We start from the raw sequence: 25,061 nt of genomic DNA, 5'->3' as shown, positions 1-25,061 counted from the left end.
GTGTTGTGGAGGGCCTTTGTGCTCGCTTGATGGCAATCTTCTTTTTTCTCAATTTATGTATTTTTTTTTAAATAGTTGTTTTTACTGTTTTAAAAACATTTAGGTGCAAATCATTTGTAATAAAGGTGTTTTCAAACTCTCTCTCTCTCTCTCTCTCTCTCTCTCATTTAAACCTGTGCATCTTGTCTCCTCTTGAAGCTTTAATCGTCGGCTCTGCCCACTTCTATCGCTCAACAAGCTTTCTTGTGGTTCTGATGAGATTCAGAGCCTCAGCCTGTGATTGGTCGAGGGCTGATGACTCACTCCCACAGGCTGTTGGGAGGAAGGCAGAACTGACACTCAGAGAGGAAAATGAAAGCATCTTCCTCACTGCAAACACTCTCCATAACGCTGAATAATCCTAACTGAAGAGAAACATCCACAGAACCCCAGGCTCAGTCCCGGTCGGAGACAAAGGAAGATCGCTACCAGACACCAGTCATAAACCCGGCTACACACTGTACAGACAGGCAAACACAGCAAGAAGAGGGAGAAAGAAATCAAGGTAAGTATAAAGCCCTGCATGACTGAGAGAAATAACCCTGTAATACTGAGTGTGTGGAAGAAGAGGGAAATGTATATAATGAATAGAGCATTAAATTAGATTGAGTTAATATAGCCTATGTATGTGTGTGTTATCTGATGTATGATGATTTAAGAAACTGGTATTTATGTTATTCGGTTGAACTGCAGCTGGTTATGATAATGAGAAATCACAGAAATCTGCAGAATTTGTTTATCTCGAGGGTGTTAGCGCTGTTATAGGTGCTTTTAATGGTGCGTGTGTGTGTGTGTGCGCGTGTGCGTGTGTGTGCGTGCGTGCGTGCGTGCGTGCGCGTGCGCGTGTGCTTGTGTGCGTGTGCGCGTGTGCTTGTGTGTGTGTGTGTGTGTGCGCGTGTGTGTGTGCGCGTGTGTGTGTGTGTGTGTGTGTGGGAGAGAGCGAGGGGGAGAGAGAGGTTTGCTTCCCCAGTTGAGTGGACGTGGGTTAGTTTCTCTGTATATTTTGGGTTGTGAACTGTAATATAATGTGTCATGATTGTGTGTGTTGAGAGAGAAGATTAATAGTTTGTGATGGTTTGAATAGAGGTGTGTGTGTAATGCAATTGGTGTTCAATAAAGTGAGTCAAAATGTATATTGATATAAAGCAATAAATAAAAAATACTTTAAATTTAAAGTTACGACACTAGTGTGTGTGTGTGTGTGTGTGTGTGTGTGTGTACTGTATGTGTGTACTATATGTGTGTGTGTACTGTATGTGTGTGTGTGTACTGTATGTGTGTACGATGTGAATGTGTGTTTACTTTAAACTACAAATATATTCATTTCAAGTGTGTGCATATTTTCTACATGTGTTTGTAATGTTACACAGTTTGTGCCAATGGTGTGTAGTGTGCACGTCTTTGAGCTCTGAGATACGTGTGTGTGTGTGTATTGTGTGTTGTGGTGTGTGTTCATGCCTGCACAGCTCTGTAATCGAGTGGGTGGCAAGTGAGAGATGGTTCAGCTTGTGCAAGAGCAGAATGTGAGTGTGATTGTGTGTGTGTGTGTGTGTGTGTGTGTGTGTGTGTGTGTGTGTGTGTGTGTGAGAGAGAGAGAGAGAGAAGAGAGATGCTGTGAAAACGCCACAGAGATGAGTGTTAAATGAGCACATTCTCCTCCTCAGTGTTTCATATCGCTCATCTCGAGGGGACAGATCTCTCTCTGTGTGTGTGTGTGTGTGTGTGTGTGTGTGTGTCTGTGTGTCAGTACTTCTCTCTGATTTACATATTTCATGGATTAGCACAGACATATGCACAGTGATTGGTTTAGGGGTCAGACGTTTGGCTGTTATGTAACCGTTCAGATTGTGCCTTTAATGCAACATATCAAGTGTAAAATGTATAATCTCATTTCTCAAAAAAAAAGTCTATATTCAATCATTATTACATTTCTCAAATATATGATTCTGTAAAATCTTGCACATTTAGATTAAATGTAAAATATAATTTTACAGACATTAACAGGGTAAATAATGGCACACACAGCGACCCAGTCGGACAAGCGAGGAGACGGCAGTGTTTATTATGTTATTGTGTTTATTATTATGCACTGCACACGCTGTGGATAAACTATGGACTAACCTTTATCCCCAAAAGAATGTGATCACATCAATAAGGAAGTTTACACCAAGATAAATTAATATGAATAACTTCGGGTGAATTCCAACCAAACGTGAGACTCCTGGCCTGCCCTTCTCATAGGACAGAGCCGTAAAGTGGGAAAGATGATGTCATTTCCTCTTTATCTGCAATGAATGTTACCATGACAACACTGCACTGTCTCCATCACCCTGTTAGTTGTTCTTATGATGAAATGTCTCATTTATTGATTTTAATTGAATTTTTTTCTCAGCGTTGTTGACTTTGCTCGACCCTGCAGATTTTGCTATCATCTCTAATAAACGCATTCCTTTCCTTGGAAGCTTTTACAGATTATATATGTTTCATGCATGATGGAAATGTGTGTAATACATCACAGTAACCCAACTGAAAACCTGTAAATGTGAGTGCAACTGACCTTATGTGCAGTCTCACCTAGCTTTAGAGAGAGTAGTGTTGGTTAGATGTGACCCCGTGAGAATGAGTCGCGGTCACGATTGAAACACACTCCAGTCTGAAGCCAGTCCATTGGCTGATGACACGAACGCCACGCTGTGATTCGTCCATCCGTCCTCAGATGAGGAAGTTGTAGCAGGATCCGGGGAGTATGGCAGCATCTCGAGTTCCTCGGGTCACTTCTTTGAGCGCTGTGTTCTTGCGCTGGTCAGGACGACTGCAGGCTCAGTTTATCAGATGTGGAGCTGACTCCTGGGTCCCAGTGGGGATGTGCACATCGATGCTCTAGTATCGGTACATCTATACTCACAAGCTACTTACTTGCTATCGATACCTCTGCAAAAATATCGATATTACAAATATATTAATAATTTCTGCATCACTAAGTGTTTTTGGTACTTCTGTTTAATGTTTGTGCTAAATAGAAAACACCCCTCCTGACATATTCAGCTGGCCCGTGAAAGAAGCGAGCGACGTGCCCTGCCCGCATGTACACCGTACTAAACCCTAACCCTAACCCTAACACACCGTACTAACCCTAACCCTAACCCTAACACACCGTACTAACCCTAACCCTAACACACCGTAACCCTAACCCTAACACACCCTAACCCTAACCCTAACACACCGTAACCCTAACCCTAACACACCGTACTAACCCTAACCCTAACCCTAACACACCGTAACCCTAACCCTAATCGCACTAAGGCAGAAAGAAAGCGAAGCGTGGTGCTACTTTTCAACGGCAGACAAAAATATTGCAAAGATGCAATATTTGTGACAAGAAAGTTTCACACAGCAGCAACACAAGCATCCTCTTTAAACATTTAAAACCCCTAACCCTGAAACGTATAAAGAGGCTGAACACACACACACACACACACACAGTGCCCAGTCTCCGCTCCTCTGTCCGACTCGCTGCAGGAGAGTTCAGGAGCCAGACCCGATCCCGGTACACAGAGGACACAGTCACTAGTCAATACATCTGTCCTGTGTCTCCTCTCTCTTTCGTTAGGCAACATTAGGGTAATAACATAATTATAGGCTATCCATACTTCCAACATTATATATATATATATATATATATATATAAAGAGAGAGATAAAGAGAGAGAGAGAGAGAGAGAGAGAGAGAGAGAGAGAGAGAGAGAGAGAGATATCGTCGCTGTCCGATGAAAACCGCGTATGTCCATTTTGCCGATTTAGAGATTTTTCAACGGATAGAATGTCCAGGTTCATTCCCGTATAGCTTCACATATCTCAATGACCAATGAAAACTTGTGAAATCATGTCATCTGATTTTCACGTATATCCATTTGGTGTCAAAGCTGTCAATCACGCCACGTATCTCCCACGCTGTGGAGGCATCTCACCGCGCCGGTCTCGGGAAGTTTCATCTTAAACCGGTGAGTTATAGGCTAATGATAATAAATGTGTCTGAAAAAATAGCGAGGCATTTTAATTGTTTATTAATAAACTATTGTTTTCTAAATCAGTCGGCTAAAAACATCTCCATCTCCGCTGTTAAGCAGATGCGCCTTTAGAGAGAAATGCACCTTTCATACGGATTACTTAATCAGAACTAAATGTATTAGCTTTCGATTCGAATTTGTTCGTTTTAAAGTGGACATTTCATGCTATATTTAGTTTCATTTCTCGCGCTCCAGTTCACGGAGATCATGAAAGAGCGCCTGATTGTTTTATTTTATTTTACATAAGCACAACGTTTTCTTGTTATTGTGAGTTTACACAAATAGAAGTAGTTGCGAATAATATATAGTTTTTTCTGTATGACCAGAAATTATAGAGTATTTTAAGTTGTTTCCACTGTTGATGCAAGTGTTCGCGCCCGCGCCTCCGTGCCGTGCAGTGCGCGCTCCACACTCCTCACAAACCTTTGGATATGCGTCAAAATCTTGTGTTTATTTGTGATAATCTTAGCCCTGTATTATTATTGTCTACTGAGATTATGAATGACATTTGACGAATTGCTTTGTTAATTTTTTGGATAAAAGAGTCTTCTAATATGTAGCCTAATAAATGTTAAAATAACGAGGATAATTATTGCATACATGCAATTGTTTCCATTGCAGTTTTGCAAAATATTCACTTTCTGGCAGGTGAAATACTGCATTATAATGGTTGTATTGGCATTCTAAAGGTATTTTAAGAGGTAAAAGTAGACATTTAATAAATTGAGCGTATTTAATAAACTGAGACGTGGGCTATTTAATAAACTGAGCGTAGCCTATTCATCTGTCAATATGAAACGACTTGGCCATTCCAATTAATGATCGGAAGAACGCGTATCGACCACCGTTACTGTAAAATATGCACGTATGTCCATTTAAACTTGATTTTGGTCAAATGTGGATTATATCATTACACTGGCAAGAATATGGTTACATTTAAATATGCCGTACCAAGTATGACAACGCTACCTCGACTGCTTTTGAAATTACGGTGTTTTTTTCACTTCCTGAAAAATAACTGTTTTGGACATACGTGAGTTTCATCGGGCAGCGACAATATATATATATATATAGAGAGAGAGATAGAGAGAGAGATTAGCCTTCGGGCAACCCACATGTTAATAATATATATATACTAATGGGTTCTGTAAATTTTTGTTTTCAAAAGAATAGTTATGTTCACAATTGCTGCATCTATTTGATCAAAAATACAGTAAAAACAGTGATATTGTGAAATATTATTACAATTTAAAATGACTTTTTTTGTGTTTTTTTATATATTTTAAAATGTAATTTAGTCCTGTGATGCAAAGCAAGCAGTGCGGTTTTAACAAGTGACATGTGGACATCAAGAACAACTGAAGCATATTTGACTGTATCAGGACATGTTATTGACCAGACCTTGACACAGTCCATGTCCAGTACAGCACACAGCACAACATATATCTGATGACTGGGGCATTACCAGCGAGGTCTTTGCTCTTATCACTGACAACGGAGCTAATATGGTCTCAGCTGTGCGGAAAACACACTGGAAACACATTCCGTGTTTTTCACACACCCTTAACTTAGTCGTGAAAGACTCCGTTAAGGCTGATACGAGTTTGGAGTCCATCCTAGAGAAGTGTGGTGCTATTGTTCGGTTCTTCCACCATAACACCAAAGCATCTGACAAGCTAAAAGTGCAAATACAGTTGCAACTGCCAGAGCATAGACTAACCCAAGCAGCGGAGACCCGGTGGAGTCCGGTGTTCTTCATGCTGGAGAGACTGTCTAAGCAAAGACGAGCGGTTAACAGCACTTTGTCTTCTTGGGAGAAACACCTTGTGCTTGAATGATGAAGAATGGTCCCATCTCAGCCAAGCCATTGAAGCCCTCAGGCCCTTTGAAGAGCCACTAAGGACGTTTCAGCAGAGCAGTATAACCATTTCAAAAGTCATACCTCTGGTCTCTCTTCTCCAGAATGCAGAATGCAATGATTTTTTTCCCATTTACGTCAGCTAAATGCACTATTTTTCAGGCTGTTTGAGATAATAGAATGGCTAAAAATCAATACACTATCTGGGAAAATGATAATAGTTAGACCTACTCAATAAAAAAATAAAAAAACTGGACGCACGAATGAGGTGAATTCGCCGCGCTAAGTAAACGCCTCATTCGCGCCGCAGGACCTCCAGACGCGCGTAAACGTGTCTTCACATTGACTTAAACATTGAAATAACTCGCGCCAGTTGGCTCTATTCGCGTTTGGTGTGAAGGGAGCATACACTTGTCTGCGATTCGTCCGACGCTGCTTCTGTATCTCTCTCCGGCCGGTGAGGTTTACTGTTAGTGTTCCATATAAAAAATGTATGTCCATATTAACTTCAGCCGAACATATGTACATGTCCAGAAGATGCTGTTTTTTGCTCTGCAAAAGCAAATTCTCTTTGTATACACTTCCAAATGATAAGGATGTGAAGTGAGTCTGTGGGTAAAATCATCTCAGCGATACAACATTTTGTTATGTAGCCGTCATTTTACTGATGACTGCTTGCGAGGCAAACGCAGGATTTGCCGAACGCTTATCCATTAAAGATGGGACAGTACCCAGTTTATTTGGACCAACTTGCTCCTCTGAATCCCAACCTCTAAGTATGATTAATTTTTTATGTATATTATTTTCTAGCAAATGTTCAGAATACATAGTTTTGTGTATTATATTTTGTATGTCTCTGGCTAACCGGCTAACTCACGTTATTACTGTCTTACTGGAATACTTCTGCTGATCAGCTGTGGGCCACTATTACCTAAACCTGTGTCAAGTCAAGTCACCTTTATTTATATAGCGCTTTTTACAATACAGATTGTATCAAAGCAGCTTCACAGTGATAACATGGAAATAATACAAAAAACAATTTCATCATCGTCCACCTTTAAGGCAGATCTATAATATTGTTGAATATTAAATGTCACCAACTAAGCAAGCCAGAAGGTAAGGCAACAGCGGCAAGGAACCAAAACTCCATCAGGTGACAGAATGGAGAAAAAAACCTTGGGAGAACCCAGGCTCAGTCGGGGGCCAGTTCTCCTCTGGCCAATGAGTGAACAGTGTATGATTATGATTCATACAGCATTACAGGTCAGAAGTCAGAATGAATCAGAGTATTTGTCCAGTTCCGGTTGTGTCTATTAATGCAGATTGTATGTTGTTCTTACTACTCTGAGTAAAGATAAAGGATGTTGCGAGATTTGTTTTAATGTTGAATCAGTCATTTACGTTAGTGCTGGGCGAACATATGCACCGTTATTGATACCATTAATAATACAGTTCCCACATGTGCACTTAAATGAGAAATATACACATCGGATTGTTGATGGACATACACTTGTTAATGCTGATAGAGGCATCCCATAATGTACAACAAACTGAGTAAAAACTTATCACTGAGAAACGTCCCGCTCAAGTTGTCCTTGCAATGGAGGTTCGGGTTGATAACTAGTTCTTCCAATGTTTCACCTTCGGTTGATTTCAAAATCAACACTATCGTTTCTGTCCTTCCAGTGTGTACTCACTGAGGATTTCCAAGCCTCTGGAGCTGAAATTCAGATAAGGTAATGGTCGTTCCATTTCTGACACGTGCTGTAAGCGGTTTATCAATCACAACAGACTGGGCCATCTGACCAATCAGAGCAGAGTAGACCAATCACAACAGACTGGGCTGTCTGACCAATCAGAGCAGAGTTCACCAATCACAACACACTGGGCCATCTGACCAATCAGAGCAGAGTAGACCAATCACAACAGACTGGGCTGTCTGACCAATCAGAGCAGAGTTGACCAATCACAACACAGTGGGCCATCTGACCAATCAGAGCAGAGTAGACCAATCACAACAGACTGGGCTGTCTGACCAATCAGAGCAGAGTTCACCAATCATAACAGACTGGGCTGTATGACCAATCAGAGCAGAGTAGACCAATCACAACAGACTGGGCCATCTGACCAATCAGAGCAGAGTAGACCAATCACAACACACCGGGCCATCTGACCAATCAGAGCAGAGTAGACCAATCACAACAGACTGGGCTGTCTGACCAATCAGAGCAGAGTTCACCAGTCATAACAGACTGGGCTGTCTGACCAATCAGAGCAGAGTAGACCAATCACAACACACTGGGCCATCTGACCAATCAGAGCAGAGTAGACCAATCACAACACACTGGGCCATCTGACCAATCAGAGCAGAGTAGACCAATCACAACAGACTGGGCCATCTGACCAATCAGAGCAGAGTAGACCAATCACAACAGACTGGGCCATCTGACCAATCAGAGCAGAGTAGACCAATCACAACAGACTGGGCCATCTGACCAATCAGAGCAGAGTAGACCAATCACAACAGACTGGGCTGTCTGACCAATCAGAGCAGAGTTCACCAATCACAACAGACTGGGCTGTCTGACCAATCAGAGCAGAGTTGACCAATCATAACAGACTGGGCCGTCTGACCAATCAGAGCAGAGTAGACCAATCACAACAGACTGGGCTGTCTGACCAATCAGAGCAGAGTTGACCAATCATAACAGACTGGGCCGTCTGACCAATCAGAGCAGAGTAGACCAATCACAACAGACTGGGCTGTCTGACCAATCAGAGCAGAGTTGACCAATCATAACAGACTGGGCCGTCTGACCAATCAGAGCAGAGTAGACCAATCACAACAGACTGGGCCATCTGACCAATCAGAGCAGAGTTGACCAATCATAACAGACTGGGCCATCTGACCAATCAGAGCAGAGTAGACCAATCACAACAGACTGGGCTGTCTAACCAATCAGAGCAGAGTTGACTAATCCCAACAGACTGGGCCATCTGACCAATCAGAGCAGAGTAGACCAATCACGACAGACTGGGCCATCTGACCAATCAGAGCAGAGTAGACCAATCACAACAGACTGGGCCATCTGACCAATCAGAGCAGAGTAGACCAATCACAACAGACTGGGCTGTCTGACCAATCAGAGCAGAGTTCACCAATCATAACAGACTGGGCCATCTGACCAATCAGAGCAGAGTAGACCAATCACAACAGACTGGGCCATCTGACCAATCAGAGCAGAGTAGACCAATCACAACAGACTGGGCCATCTGACCAATCAGAGCAGAGTAGACCAATCACAACAGACTGGGCCATCTGACCAATCAGAGCAGAGTAGACCAATCACAACAGACTGGGCTGTCTGACCAATGAGAGCAGAGTTCACCAATCATAACAGACTGGGCTGTATAGAGCTGGTAAGTCCCGCCCCCTCCGCTAACCCCGCTGGACCTCAAAGTTGAAAAAGCGTCAATGCAAGTGAATGGGAGAAAATAATTATTTTCTGGTCCCGTTTGAATTGTGCCATGAGTTTGAACATATGTTGACTGTGAATTTTTTATATAATCTTTCGTGTGAAGAATGCTACAATTTAGCGGGTAGAAGTTTGATACGGGTAGACTTTGTGTGAGAGCACTTTGTGGACTACAACTCTTCGCTGCTTTCGGCGCGTTTGAAACGTCAACACCACTAGCTCACGGCTCTAGCTAACGGATCCCGCTAGACATGGCTGTCTTTGGTGCACTTCACCGTCTTCTTTCAGGGAGAGGACAAAATCGTTGAGGTTGGCGAAAACCACGGGTAAGTCAACTTTATGTGGTGACGTCACATAGGCGACATGTAGTCTTTCTCGTTATGTCTTTTCCACAACTGCTAGCCGACGAATCATACCATATACTGTCAAACTTGTAACATGAAAGATTATATAAAAAATTCACAGACAACATATGTTCACATTCATGGCACAATTCAAACGGGACCAGAAAATAATAATTTTCTCCCATTCACTTGCATTGACGGTTTTTCAACTTTGAGGTCCAGCGGGGTTTTACGGAGGGGGCGGGACTTACCAGCTCTATGACCAATCAGAGCAGAGTAGACCAATCACAACAGACTGGGCCATCTAACCAATCAGAGCAGAGTTCACCAATCATAACAGACTGGGCTGTATGACCAATCAGAGCAGAGTAGACCAATCACAACAGACTGGGCCATCTGACCAATCAGAGCAGAGTAGACCAATCACAACAGACTGGGCCATCTAACCAATCAGAGCAGAGTTCACCAATCATAACAGACTGGGCTGTATGACCAATCAGAGCAGAGTAGACCAATCACAACAGACTGGGCTGTCTGACCAATCAGAGCAGAGTTCACCAATCACAACAGACTGGGCCATCTGACCAATCAGAGCAGAGTAGACCAATCACAACAGACTGGGCCATCTGACCAGTCAGAGCAGAGTAGACCAATCACAACAGACTGGGCCATCTGACCAATCAGAGCAGAGTTCACCAATCACAACAGACTGGGCCATCTGACCAATCAGAGCAGAGTAGACCAATCACAACAGACTGGGCCATCTGACCAGTCAGAGCAGAGTAGACCAATCACAACAGACTGGGCCATCTGACCAGTCAGAGCAGAGTAGACCAATCACAACAGACTGGGCCATCTGACCAGTCAGAGCAGAGTAGACCAATCACAACAGACTGGGCCATCTGACCAATCAGAGCAGAGTTCACCAATCATAACAGACTGGGCCATCTGACCAATCAGAGCAGAGTAGACCAATCACAACAGACTGGGCTGTCTGACCAATCAGAGCAGAGTAGACCAATCACAACAGACTGGGCCATCTGACCAATCAGAGCAGAGTAGACCAATCACAACAGACTGGGCTGTCTGACCAATCAGAGCAGAGAAAACAAATCACAATCCATATCTTAAGCCACGTTTCCATCGAAATTACCCGGAACAATTTGCCCCAGGAACTTTTTTTCCCCCGGGAACTGTTCTCCCCCCAGCCCTGTTGCTGTCTGCGTTTCCACCGCGGCCTAAAGTACCTTGAAGATTAGGCAAATAGTTCGGTGACGTAGGACTGCGCGCTACTTTACAGTTTCCACTGGATTTCATCCTCTGATTCTAAGCTTAATAAAGCCTGAACCTCGTCGTTGATCCATTGGTTGATCCAATAGCAAACAACTCTTACTGCACGCACCGCAACAGATTAAATACTGCATGGAGTCAATCAATCAAAATGCGAAATGAACTCAACCAATCAGCATGTTCAGCGCCGAAGTCCCACCCCTGAAAGTTCCTGAACTTTGAAAAAGCACTACCTCGCGAGCAGGGACTATATGAGGGGGAAACATTTACATTTAGAACATTTAGACCCTGATTCCTGCGGTGGAAACACACCGAGTACCAGCCCAAAGTCCCTAGTTCCTGCAGTGGAAACGCGGCTTTACATTAGGACTCTGCACATTACAGTCACACAATAGTCGCCAATTTGAAATATATTTTGATCTCCACTATTCCTTTCAAATTTGATCAGATTCTCACCAAAACTGTCTCAGCAGACCGAGTGTAACAGACGTAGTCCAGTAAGAGCTGTGAGTGTAAACTGCAATTTCCAAACCCGAAATAGTAGACAATCTCTTATGAAATGAAGTGGAATCAGGCTTTATGATTAGCCCTTTTGATGACCCCCTTTCCAAATGTTTCACATCAGCCCCATTGGAGCGGCACCCAGGAAATTCTCTGGGAAAAAAGCGCATTATAATTGATCTCTCAGCCCCACATGAATCCACCTTTCTCAGCATTAACAGACTCATCCCACTCAAAGAATATTCTCTTCATTACAATAATGCTGACCAAGCTATACAAATGATCAAAAGCATTGGTCGCGGTGCGTGGCTCGCCAAAACTGACATCACTTCACCGCTCAAAGTAATGTCCATCCACTCAGATTTCAGCCATCTCTTCGAGTGTGATGGCATGACAAATTATATTTCGCCGAGCACTTAAAGCTGCCATCGGCAAATTTTTTTTGATCAAATTCAGTGAAATTGACACTATAATCCGACAGAACAACATAAATAAGGTGGATAATAAAAAAACCCGAGCTTCTAACTCCACCTGTAGCGTGTTATTTTGTTTTGCAAAAATCCACCGCTCCTGGATCATCGGGTCTAATCAGCGCAGGGGGGTGTGAGATCTGACTGTCAATCACAGGTCGTGCAAAAATCACAGATCCCCCTCCCTCACGCGGACGTTACAATATCACATGCACACGACACGCCTGAAGTTCGCCTGAAGATTGTACGAAGCGTGATGGCAGAGAGAAAATCTAATAACAAGCTTCCAATTCCTCGGTTATTGCTATCTATGGATAGATTAGCCATGGCAGCCTACCTCCGAGTCTATGGTGTTGATCGATGCTGAAGACGGACGCGTTCACAGAAAATCAGGTACACACGCACTGACGATGGGCGGGTGCTCGTTGGTAGTGGGGGAGGGGCATGAGAGTTGTAAACATTCAAAATTGTGTCTAAGTCCACTCAATCTGCCAGACTTGCCGACGGCAGCTTTAACTTATGGCTGCAAACGCCCCAAAACATTTGACGCTGTCTGAAGCGATCTGCTGGATCTTGTTTAATAATCATGCAATCCCTTTCCTCAGTCATCTGCTTTATGATTTTTTAACCATCGCCCCGACAATGCAATCCCAGCTGCCCACCTTCGCATCATCCAAAATGAAGTTTAAAAAAAAAATCCACTCTCCTCTCTGTTAAAATTCACCATGCACATAATTCCCCAAAGTTGCCCTTTAACCTCACTCCTCCTGTCACTCCCTTCTTCTGCTCCCGTGCTCCCTACGCCTGCCTTGCTGCAGCAAATTAAACATTTAGATTACTTTTCTCAAGCAACGGCCTTACCTTTTTCTATGTCGGCTGTCTTTCCCTCTCAGACAATATCGAATTGTCCCACTCCACTGGCTTGGGGAGATTTGACCAACATGGTCTCCTCAGCTCTCCTCATGGTCTTCCAGCTGTATCCCTCAGGGCTCCAGACCCTCCAATCCTACTGGACAGCCTGGAAATGTTTTAAATTATTTCATCTCTCCAAAGGTGTCATGATTCTGCCATCTAGTCCTTGTCTTTCTTTAAGTCTTGAGGCAGGATCATGACAGACCCATGTTTTATGTGCAAACACATGGCCTTGTTGGGCCATGTGCTTGTGTTGTCTCGTCATCTAGCCCCGCCCTCCTTGTTTCCTCGTTTTGTCATTATTGCTTTACCTGTGTCACCTGTTGTTATCATTAGTCTCGTCATTATTGCTTTACCTGTGTCACCTGTTTTGTTATCATTAGTCTCCCTATTTAATCCCCTTGTGTTTGCTGTCCTGTGTCGGTTCATTGTTAATCCATGTCAAGTTTGTGAGTAACCTTGTTGAGCTATTTCTAGTATCAGTTGTTTGTCTTCTAGTATTTTGTCAGTGTCTTTGTCTAGTTAGTCACCATAGTCCTGTCCTGTTTTGCCCCCTCGTGGGCTTTGTTTTCCCTGTTATTTGTATAATAAATCGTGTTGCCTTGACTACTGTCTGCGATTGGGTTCGTCCTTCCTCACCTTCGTAACAGAATGAACCGACCAAAGAGGAACCCAGCAGACAGCATGTCCTCCCGGCTACAACCGGAACAATGGTGGTTGTCGGCCCCCACCGACAGAGAGAGGGTCAACTGTCCGATCCCGTCCGAGGGTGAGTGGATCCTGAGGAACTATGCCCGACTCTGGGATCATTTCTCCCAGGAGGATCAACACACTACTTCCTTGGGATCTCCACCCTCTGCCCGTCTGCCTGTGATCCAGGAGAGTCGCATCTTAGGCGTTGTTACGCAGGAGGAACAGGGGTGCCCCACTTCGACTCCTAAAGCGTCATCCGGCCCTGTAAGTCTCCGCGGCAAGCGAGGGAGACGGATCTCGTGGGAGTCTGCTTCGGAGTCTTCAGCGACGGAGTCAACCCTGCCAGAGTCTGTCCTCCCAGCACCAGTTACGGTCCCTGCTGAGCTTCCCCTACTGGTCACAAGCCCGGTTTTGGTCTCTGCTCCGCGGCCAAGGAGAAAGAGGAGGAAGAAGGGAGCTTTCTGTCCTCCATCTCTGTCTCCTCCTGAGCCCGCTTCAGTCAACGCTGTCCCAGAGCCCGCTTCAGTCAACGCTGTCCCAGAGCCCGCTTCAGTCAACGCTGTTCCAGAGCCCGCTTCAGTCAACGCTGTTCCAGAGCCCGCTTCAGTCAACGCTGTTCCAGAGCCCGCTTCAGTCAACGCTGTTCCAGAGCCCGCTTCAGTCAACGCTGTTCCAGAGCCCGCTTCAGTCAACGCTGTTCCTGAGCCCGCTTCAGTCAACGCTGTTCCAGAGCCCGCTTCAGTCAACGCTGTTCCAGAGCCCGCTTCAGTCAACGCTGTTCCAGAGCCCGCTTCAGTCAACGCTGTTCCAGAGCCCGCTTCAGTCAACGCTGTTCCAGTGCCGGCAGCAGAGAGGGTTGCTCATGAGTCTGCAGTCGTGAGAGCTGAAGAAAGAGCCGCGGCCGATTCTGCTGCTAAAGCAGTGTTACAGTCGGTTTCAGCTAGTCAGGAGATGCCTGTCGTCATTGCTGCCAGGACCCTGTCTGATTATTTGTCACGTCTTGTCAAAATCCTAGAAGTCCCTGTCAAGCCTGTCTTGTCCCCAGACCCCGTGCCTAGAGCTGCAGAGAACGCTGTTCCTGAGTCGGTTGCAGAGAACGCTGTTCCTGAGTCGGTTGCAGTGAATGCGAATCCTGAATCAGACATGAGAAGCGCGTCTTCCGAGTCTGATGTGAGGAGCGCTGGTTCTGATTCGTCTGCAGAGTTCTATGACCCGGTTCCAGCTCCGCAGTCTGCTGCTGCATTGCCTCTCTCCACTGCCCAGCCACCTACTACATCCCCTGTCTTGAGTCCTGCTTCATCTCCTACTGTTTCCCCCATCAAGATTCGTCCCGTATCGTCGCCCCCTGTTGTCCCTATCAAGACTCCTATCAAGTCGCCTTGTGTTTCCCCGGTCAGCCCTGTCTGCACTCAGCCCCAGTCTGTTTCCCCCAAGACTGTTCCATGTGTCTCCCCGTCCAAGTCTGCTCGGATTCCTCGCCCTCAACCCTCACCCCGTAAACCCAAGACCACAGTCCCACCCACCCACCCTGGACATTCCCCTATGAACTCTCTTGTTCCTCCGCCCCCCCTCCCGTGTTTGTTATTTTTATTGTTGCATCCCAACCCTGTTGTCGTGTTTTCGTGTATGCCTTTATTGTTATTTGTCATGTTTAGTTGGTTTGTGTCTTTGTCTCAGTCTGTCATGTCCCGTGTTTGATGTCCCCTTGAGGAGCGTCTGGAAGCCGCTCCTTAAGGTGGGGGTTCTGTCATGATTCTGCCATCTAGTCCTTGTCTTTCTTTAAGTCTTGAGGCAGGATCATGACAGACCCATGTTTTATGTGCAAACACATGGCCTTGTTGGGCCATGTGCTTGTGTTGTCTCGTCATCTAGCCCCGCCCTCCTTGTTTCCTCGTTTTGTCATTATTGCTTTACCTGTGTCACCTGTTGTTATCATTAGTCTCGTCATTATTGCTTTACCTGTGTCACCTGTTGTTATCATTAGTCTCGTCATTATTGCTTTACCTGTGTCACCTGTTGTTATCATTAGTCTCGTCATTATTGCTTTACCTGTGTCACCTGTTTTGTTATCATTAGTCTCCCTATTTAATCCCCTTGTGTTTGCTGTCCTGTGTCGGTTCATTGTTAATCCATGTCAAGTTTGTGAGTAACCTTGTTGAGCTATTTCTAGTATCAGTTGTTTGTCTTCTAGTATTTTGTCAGTGTCTTTGTCTAGTTAGTCACCATAGTCCTGTCCTGTTTTGCCCCCTCGTGGGCTTTGTTTTCCCTGTTATTTGTATAATAAATCGTGTTGCCTTGACTACTGTCTGCGATTGGGTTCGTCCTTCCTCACCTTCGTAACAAAAGGTGCCCAAGTTCCATAAACACATTTTTGCCAAACCTGCAATAAAAATTTAGCAAATTAGCTCTATGAAATATTAATTATTCATAACTTGTTATAATTGATTATGAATATGTGGATCAGTTAATCGGATTAACTTGATGTAGCTACATTAACATTACAACCAATTACTGACATCCTGTGAACCCTCAATATTGGTTATTAATTGATTAACAGAAATGTACATTTCCGGGGCATGGGAAATGTCTGTCTTACTGTACAGTACTATTCAGAGTCTGTAGCCCAAATCAATATGATTAGTGACTCCGGATATGAGCTTGAGACACGAACAACTTTACGTGCCATATGAATAAGACTTTATTAACTAGACTAAACATTTAAACTAGACTAAACATTTAAACTAGACTAAACATTTAAACTACTCTGACAAATACATACATACAGTTTACCAAGGGAAAGAGACTGAAGCAGAGTTCAGGAAAGCAAGAAGTTAGAGCATTGTTTGAAATTCAGCAGATCATCAGCCTGGAGCAAACCATCAGTTTAGTTCTAACACGCCCTTCTTTAAAAGGGGTAAGGATACTTAATGTGTCAAATAATGAGACTAAGTTTGATACTTGCATGTCTCGCCCATTAAACTGTCCTGATGCAATTTGTTGAGGCTCCAGTTGATCTCGGTTGATGTTGTCTTGATGAGAGAGAACCGGTGTGAGTCAGAGGGTCTTTGGTGAATGGAAAGACAAGGCCGCAGCCTGGCACAAGCTTGGGGGTCCTTGGGGGACTTCTAGTTCAGCATCATCTTCACATCAGGACTTCTCAGGAAGGACCACGAGAGTAAGAGAGCAAGAAGCAAGAGACTAAGAGGAAGGCGGATCTTGTGATCAGTGATTTTTAAAGCATGAAGATGTCACACCCTCTGGGACAATTTTTTTTTACGACCCATTGTGTTCTAGGAGGCATTTTAATATGTAATTTCATTGGGTGTTTCAGGCTACGTTTACACGTGGCCGGTTATTTTCATAAACGGACATTTCACCCCTCTCCGTTTTCAGAAAAGTGTTCGTTTACACGAACCCGTGTATATGCCGTCAAGAGCATGCCAAACCTATAGGTGGCAGTGTAACGAGAAGCTCAAGCCAACGTTAGCCAATAAGAATCCCGAAAATATAGGTCGCACTTTTGACGCAGTGCAAGTTCTGTCGCATGCTGTGACATCGACTGCCTAAAACTCCGTTTAGGATGTTTACATGCAAACGTGAAAACGGAGTTTTCCAAAATCTCCTCTCTGAACAGAGTTTTTAGAAAGAATCGTTTTCAGAGGAGAATTCTCCGTTTGCGTGTAAACGAGGGGCACAACCGAAGGGAAATGTCTCCGTTTTTCAAAATAACCATGTACGTGTAAACGGGGCCTAAGAGAAGAATCTTCAATATTCTTATAATACTAATGCGTCACAAAGTCAGCAAAATGTAATGTACAGTAACAACTGGGGGACGAAGTTTGGAGTTTATAGAGACCAAACGTGCCACACATGATTTAGAGTTCACAATAAAACATAAGCCAAACCACATAAAAGGAAAATCATGAGATGGGAAAATTAGATGCATGTTTATACATTTCTCAAGTGGTTATATATATAGAATATATAGGATTAACAGGGTTTATTTCTCCCTCTTAGTAAGAATGAAGTGAGAGTCACAACTATCTGGAAACTCCTTTTGGGGTCGTAAAACTTGTTATCAGTCTTGATACAATACAATACAATACAATTTTATTTGTATAGCACATTTAAAAACAACTGGCGTTGACCAAAGTGCTTAACAAGGCCAATAAGGGAAGACAATAAGACCAGTAAAGATACACATCAAAGAGAAGTATAGTCGCTCAAGTCAGGGTATATTGAAAGCTAATGAAAAGAGGTGCGTTTTCAGAGAGATTTTAAAAAGTGTCAGAGTTTGGGCAGATCTAATATCTGGGGTAGGCTATTCCATAGCTTAGGCCCATAAGCTGCAAAAGCTCGATCACCCCTATTTTTCAGTCTGGTCCTAGGGACAGAAAGTAAGTTAGAGTCCCCCGATCTTAGTGATCTTGACTTAATTTCTGGATGAAGCAATTCTGATAAGTACTGTGGAGCTAAGTTCTGTATAGATTTAAAAACAAAAAGCAAAACTTTAAAATCAATTCGAAATTTAATCGGTAGCCAATGAAGCGAAATCAGAACTGGCGTAATATGTTCAAATTTTCGTTTTCCTTTGAGAAGGCGTGCAGCTGCATTTTGGACTATTTGTAGACGGGTGATGTGTTTCTGAGAAATCCCAATATATAAAGAATTACAATAGTCCAATCTGGATGTTACAAAAGCATGCAAAGCTATCTCAAAGTGCTTACCAGACAAAAATGGTTTAACCTTTGCTAAAAGACGGAGGTGAAAGAAGCAAGACTTTACCACCGCCCTTATCTGCTTTTCAAGGGTAATGTTGTTGTCAATCCAGACCCCCAGATTCCGAATACAGGTAGTGCTGTAAGGTGACAACGTTTGGAGGTCACAAACATGAGTATTACGATCACTGGGGCCAAACACGATAATTTCCGTCTTGCTTTCATTCAGACTCAAAAAGTTAGCAGTAAGCCATGATTTCAGGTCATCTATACAATCGAGTAGTGGCTGTAAAGCCAACTTATCGTCACGCTTTAGAGGCAGGTACATTTGGGTATCGTCGGCATACAGGTGAAAAGAAATGCCATGTTTAGTTAAAATAGAACCTAAAGGTAACATATACAGATTAAATAGTTCTGGCCCAAGAATAGAACCCTGCGGAACACCACACCCAAGTTTCATTCTGGATGAGCACTGTTTCCCGATACGAACAGAAAAGCTTCTGTTAGTCAAATATGAGCGGAACCATTTCAACACCATCCCCTCAAAACCTGTACATGCCTCAAGACGAGAAATTAAAATATCATGGTCGACCAAGTCAAAAGCAGAGCTAAGGTCTAAAAGGACGAGAGCTACAGATTGCCCTGTGTCAGTAGTGAGCAGAACATCATTCATGACGCGTAGAAGTGCAGATTCTGTACTATGACGTAATTTAAAACCAGACTGAAATTTCTCATAGATCTGACTATCTGTTAAAAAAGACTGGAGTTGGCACAGAACCACTTTTTCTAAGATCTTAGAAATAAAAGGTAGATTTGAAATGGGGCGATAGTTGCTTAAAATTGATGAATCCAAATTAGCTCTTTTAAGTTTCGGCAAGACCAATGCATATTTCAGGCTGTTAGGAACAACCCCGGTGTAAAGACATTTGTTGATAATAGACAACAAATCAGAACCAACAGTACATACAACCTGCTTAAAAAATTTAGTAGGAATCACATCTTGAAAGCAACTAGTAGTTTTTAAAGTTGAAACAATCTCAGCCAAAGAGTCAAGAGAAACCATGTAGAAGAACATAATGGAACTTCAAGTGGCATATAAACAGATGGAGACAATTGAGATCTGATCATTGAGATCTTCTCATTAAAGTATGTTGCAAAATCTTCACAGAGAAAATCAGAAATCTCTGGTAAAAGATCAATAGTGGGATTTAGAGCAGAGTCAATTATTGAAAATAAAACATTGGGCCTGTTACTATTGTTTCTAATCAGCTCAGAAAAGTAGTGATTTTTAGCAGCTTTAGCAGCTTGATGGAATGCGGCGAGAGAATTCTTTAAAATTTCATAAGAAACATGTAGTCTGTCTTTACTCCACTTCCGTTCAGCCCTTCTACAGGTCTGTCTAAGAGAACGAACATTATCATTAATCCATGGTTTTGAAACATGATTATTTTTCTTTCTCTTTTCCCTGATTGGGGCAACAGCATTTAGAGCATTTGAGCAGACAGAATTAAAAAAGTTCAAATGTTCTTCAGCATCCAAGGAGCTCAATAATGGAGCAGTGGCTCGTTCCATAACTAAACCCGGGTACAATGCCACAAAGTCCTCCTTAGTACGTTCATTAAAAATTAGAGTTGTCCGTTTGCAAGTATGAAGTTTATGTCTGGTGTCATTATTAGGCAGAGAAAACAGAATCGGAAAATGATCCGACATACCAGTATTACAGATGTCAATGTCTGATACCAGTAAACCACGTGATAAAATTAAATCTAGAGTATGTCCCTGAACATGAGTGTGTCCAGACACCCATTGATCCAGGTCAAAAGAGACAATAAGATTCAGAAACTCTTTAGAAAGTGGCTTAGTGTCACAGCACACATGAATATTAAAATCACCCAAAATTAAAATTCTGTCAAATCTGGTGACCAGATCCCCCACAAACTCTGCAAATTCATTAATAAAGTCCTTATTCAGTTGAGGCGGACGATAAACCAGGGCAAATACCTGAGAGTTTGTTGATGTCGGTTGCACAAGTTGTACTTCGAAAGTACGGCAAGGGCTAGTTGTTAGACCACGGCAGGGATATTGTTTTTTAAACCGTGACGCCAGACCCCCTCCGCAGTGAGTTAAGGAATAAACAATCCTGTGGAACTAATTCTGTGAAAGGACTTAGTTCATCCGGTTTAATCCATGTCTCAGTGATAAATAAAATGTCCAGGTCCTTCATCGTGAAGAAATTATTTATTAAAAAAGTCTTGTTTACCACTGACCGGGCATTAATCAGGGCCACTTTAAGGGACGGTGCAGCTACCTCCAGCTGTGTTGTTCGAGTTGGTAAGCGAAGATTACAATGATTCACTCCACGACGTCGAAAGCTGGGAGAGACGATACGTGAAGGGTCGGGCAAAGGACATCCAACAACGGGTCGAAGCCACCGATGAGAGGGGAAGGACCATGCAAAAGCCCCGTCGAGACGACGCTCTCGGGTTAGCACAGAACCAACACACACAGCCGAAGACCGTGCAAGAAACTTCAATCGAGCAGCAACTCCCCCCCGCTTTCCACGCTTTCTCCGACGCCGTCGCTTCAAGAAAGGGTCAACGGGATACCAACGCTGTTTTACATGAAAGTGCTGATACACAGGTGGGGGAAATCGGCAGCACTCCTCAACATTGCCTTTAGTTATATCAATAGCCATGCGGATGTTTAGTAATGTTTGACGATCATAAACATATGACATATTGCAGTCCAAATTTAGCAGCGACAAACATAAAAACAAACATAAAAACACGAATTTAAAAAGTGAAAAGGAGGGCAATAGACGGCAAGCCACATACAACGGCGCCATCTTGGATGCCAGATCCAGATTGATGTGTCCTGTAACTGGACACCGGGTTCTGCCAGTGGGTAAGCTTCATTTGTGATGTTAGTTTTGGGGGGAGTTTCATAGACCTTTGTTGGGAGAGTGAGTTTGCTGGATTATTCATTAAATATAATGGATTGTTAGTGCGTGTCTGATTGGTCCAGACGCTACAAAGAACACCCAGACTTCACACCGCTATTTTATTCTTGTTTCAAAAGCACCTCAAACTAGTCCTCATCCAATCCAGCAACCCAATAGTCCAGCCCTATAGTCCAGTGGTGCAGCAAACACCACCAGTCAAAACGGTCTTTCACAACATCAGATCCAGCAGTGGATGTTGGTCTTTAGAAGTCTTTCAAAAGCTACATCAGATCCAGCAGTTTCATATCAAAAGAACTTTAATCAGCTAATTCACTTATAGGTGCCACCTGTGATTTCACCCTCACCTGCTTTATTCTTCTACGCTTGCTCTAGTTAGCACCCTTTGTCATTCTTAAACCAAATGCCATACCTATAGGCTAATTATACATTCAAACAACACATTCCACGTCATTAAATTAATTTAATAATCCAAACAGTGCTTACACAACCCTCCAGTTCATTTTTTGGATGCTGTGCTGAGAGTCACAACTCTCTGGAAATTCCTTTTGGGGTCGTAAAACTTGTTATCAGTCTTAATGTGTCCTGTAACTGGACACCATTTTCATGTCGTAGCGAGGGCTCCCCTTTTCGAGAGCTCGTTGAAGAGGAGACGGCGCTCTCCCGTCCGAATCGAAGTGAGGCTCCCCCTCTTAATGCTGCACAAGCTTTCCTATGTTTATGTATATTGTGAGTTCTCCCCTTCGAAGATGTGAGAGGGTTTGATTCTCATAAAGAACACAATAATCTTCACTCCAATCTTCTTATCCCAGCTTGCTGTATCCATGCATCTCTTTGGGGGTACTTTGGTTTTCGAGTAAAGTCTCAAGCTCGGTCCCTCCACCAAGGACAGCAAGCCAAATATGTTTATTCCCGGTTCTATTTAAAGAACTTGTGAAATAAGTTAATAAAGAGTTCATAGCACAAGTTCGGGAGGTACAGGTTTTAGCATCCCTCCGCCACCCCACCTCTACCTTCTCTGCTGGTGGGGGGTTACTACAGGTTTCGGGTCAAGTCTTGAGTATTTTGGTACATTACATTAACAGGCATTCTGGGCTCCATCTATAAGTGCCATCTCTCCAAAATCTGTTGCACTTGTGCGTCCCATGTCACCGCACTCCCACCGCGGTGCTTCCCTGTTCCTGCAGCGCTCAGTTCGGCAGCAGATTTTGATTTAGTTTTAGTCATATTTTAGTCATTTGAATTGTTTTAGATTTAGTCGAGTTTTAGTTGACTAAATATAATAAGATTTTAGTTGACTAAATCTACAGTAGATTTAGTCAACTAAAATCTAATGAGATTAGTTCATTTGTAATGCATTAATCTAGAATTTCTCTAAAATTTCCAAACTCATAATATACTCCTGGAGAAAACATCTATCAACCTCTTTATATAAATTATGTTAAAGTTTGAACACAATACAAACACAGATTTAACGGCTGTGACATATATCTTGTCTTTATCTTACAATTAAATAAAACCACTTTCTTCTAAATAATTCATTACATTTATATAGCGCTTTTCTAAAGGAGAACATATTGTCTTCTTTTCAATGACTGATATAGTCCTATGCATTCTCTATAACAACTTACATACATCATTCTTTATTCTTTTTATTCTTTACTGAGTTTTAATTGTTCACCGATTTTCTTTAAGTTTCACAATTTTCGTTTTTCAGTTCCTCTGGCGGTTCTTTCCATGTGGAGCCAATCGGTCATGCAGATAGACATAACCCAGGTCTAGAACTGAGGAAGTTTCAGGAAGTTTACAGTTCATTTTACATGTGTTGGAAATCACAGATGTTCTCAATTTGGCTTCAGTGCTCATAGGGTTTCTCATTTCAATAATCATGAAATTTATTGAGTTGTGGGCCTAACCCTGGGCCTTTAGTTGGTATGTTCCTGTTTTTCTGCATTTAGTGCCTGTTTACTTTGTTCCCTTTTTCCTGCCACTAGTTTGTTCCTATGGTTTCTAATGGCTTGTTTAGATATGTCCACCTGTTCTTCATTTATTTCCCTTTGTTCATACTAGTTATACACCACTGTGTTTAGTTGCGCTGGGTCTGAGTTTGACATTATTATGGCTGTTTAGACTTTTGGATATTTCTGAGTGAGTAAAAAGCTGTGTATTTTTGTATCTTTGATGTTTGTTATCTCTCTGCTGGGTTCTGTCTTGTCCAGTTGGCTCGGTTTGTGACGTTCTCCGGGGTTTTGGTCGTTGGCGGCCTCTCGGGGTCGAAGCGGAGTGCTGTTCTTGTCGGCTAACGGTTGGGTAACGTTTAAAAAAAAAAAAAAAATTATGATACAGTGTCAAATTGTTACTTCTAAAATGGTACCGGTGCCTAAACAGTGCCTGAACCGATACTTAAAAAAAGAGCTACAAAACAACGATGGATGACAATAAATAGCGGCTTTTTTATCAAAAACAATTTTTTATATTAAATGATGTTTTATGTAACAAAGTTCGGGAGGAGCAGGTTCAGATAATTAACCCAATTAGCACAAGTGGAGATCAATCAGTAATCAACTCAATGACAAGGTATAAATACACAGCAGACCTACCTCTGTTCATTGTTTATCAGCATCCCTCCTCCACCCCGTCTCCTCACTTCTAGTTCCATCCACTCTTACCCTAACCGGGGGAGTACTCTGGGGTCGGGCCGAACTCCCAGCTCGGAGCCCTCCCCCCGGACAGCACGCCAAATACGCATAACCTTTATTGTATTAATTTTATGTAGATGTGAACTCGTGAAAAATGTAAAGTATACTTCAATATATAAATATAAGTAAACACAAAACATAACAGATTCACAATAAAACCTTAGCCACCTAACCCAACTACAATAATGTAACAGTAAATAACAGTTACAGTGCTACTAACAGGCATTAGTAGAGGAATGTAAGCAACCGCGTTATTTGCACGTTTTTTCATAAGGCTATGTCCTTCTTGTTTTGCACTTCGTGCATGTGTATTGAATGTTAAATAAGTTAATGATGATAAGACTGTGTTTATCATGGTGATTTGCACTTAACACTTAGCAAACAGACCGTGAACGAGAGATCGACTGAGCGCGTGCGATTACCTGCGTCTGTCCTTCAGGTCATATTTTCATAAAAAAATAAGTTTGCCATGTCTAAGGAAAGCGAAATATTTGTCATATCATCCTTTAAAATTTTAAGGGTATTTCCCATGAATGGCGTCAGCGCTGTTCAAACGCATAAAGAAGGAAAAGATGGTGTGGTCGGGCAGGTGCTGTCTCGCTGCCATCTAGCTGTCAATTACTGCAAACATCTTCTTTGCAAACGCAATGCCATACTGGTAATGTTGTTCAAATAACGGGTAACGCTAATATAATTAACCAAGCTCAATGCACAGAGAGCATGATCATCACCTGTTCAAATCATCTAACGTTAGTGTTCTCTTCATACTGTGGATATACTGGCATATCTTTGCCTGTTGGACAATTTGCATCATATCAAAATGCCTAGACACGACCACAACACATGATGTAGTCAGCCGGATCCGGGCCGTATCCAGATCAGATGGAGGACCTGCGCCTAGACACGACCACAACACATGATGTAGTCAGCCGGATCAGGGCCATATCCAGATCAGATGGAGGACCTGCACCTAGACACGACCACAGCACATGATGTAGTCAGCCGGATCCGGGCCGTATCCGGGCCGTATCCAGAT

At 43.0% G+C, this 25,061-nt stretch overlaps 1 protein-coding gene across 2 annotated transcripts in view; it reads left to right on the top strand.

Annotated features, from left to right (window-relative positions):
* The first annotated feature begins 337 nt into the window (after nucleotides 1–337).
* The window catches only part of prickle2a (prickle homolog 2a), a 101,522-nt gene continuing 76,798 nt past the window's right edge, over nucleotides 338–25,061 (top strand). The window contains exon 1 of one of the 2 annotated variants that reach the window (XM_079638153.1): nucleotides 338–544. The gene's annotated coding sequence lies outside the window, so the exon portion shown is untranslated. The remainder of the gene's footprint in view (nucleotides 545–25,061) is intronic. The other variant, XM_079638152.1, reaches the window with a different exon arrangement.

Source organism: Phoxinus phoxinus (assembly GCF_949152265.1).
Source record: "Phoxinus phoxinus genome assembly, chromosome: 15".
Lineage (NCBI taxonomy): Eukaryota > Metazoa > Chordata > Actinopteri > Cypriniformes > Leuciscidae > Phoxinus > Phoxinus phoxinus.
This window is presented reverse-complemented; position numbering and strand designations above follow the sequence as displayed.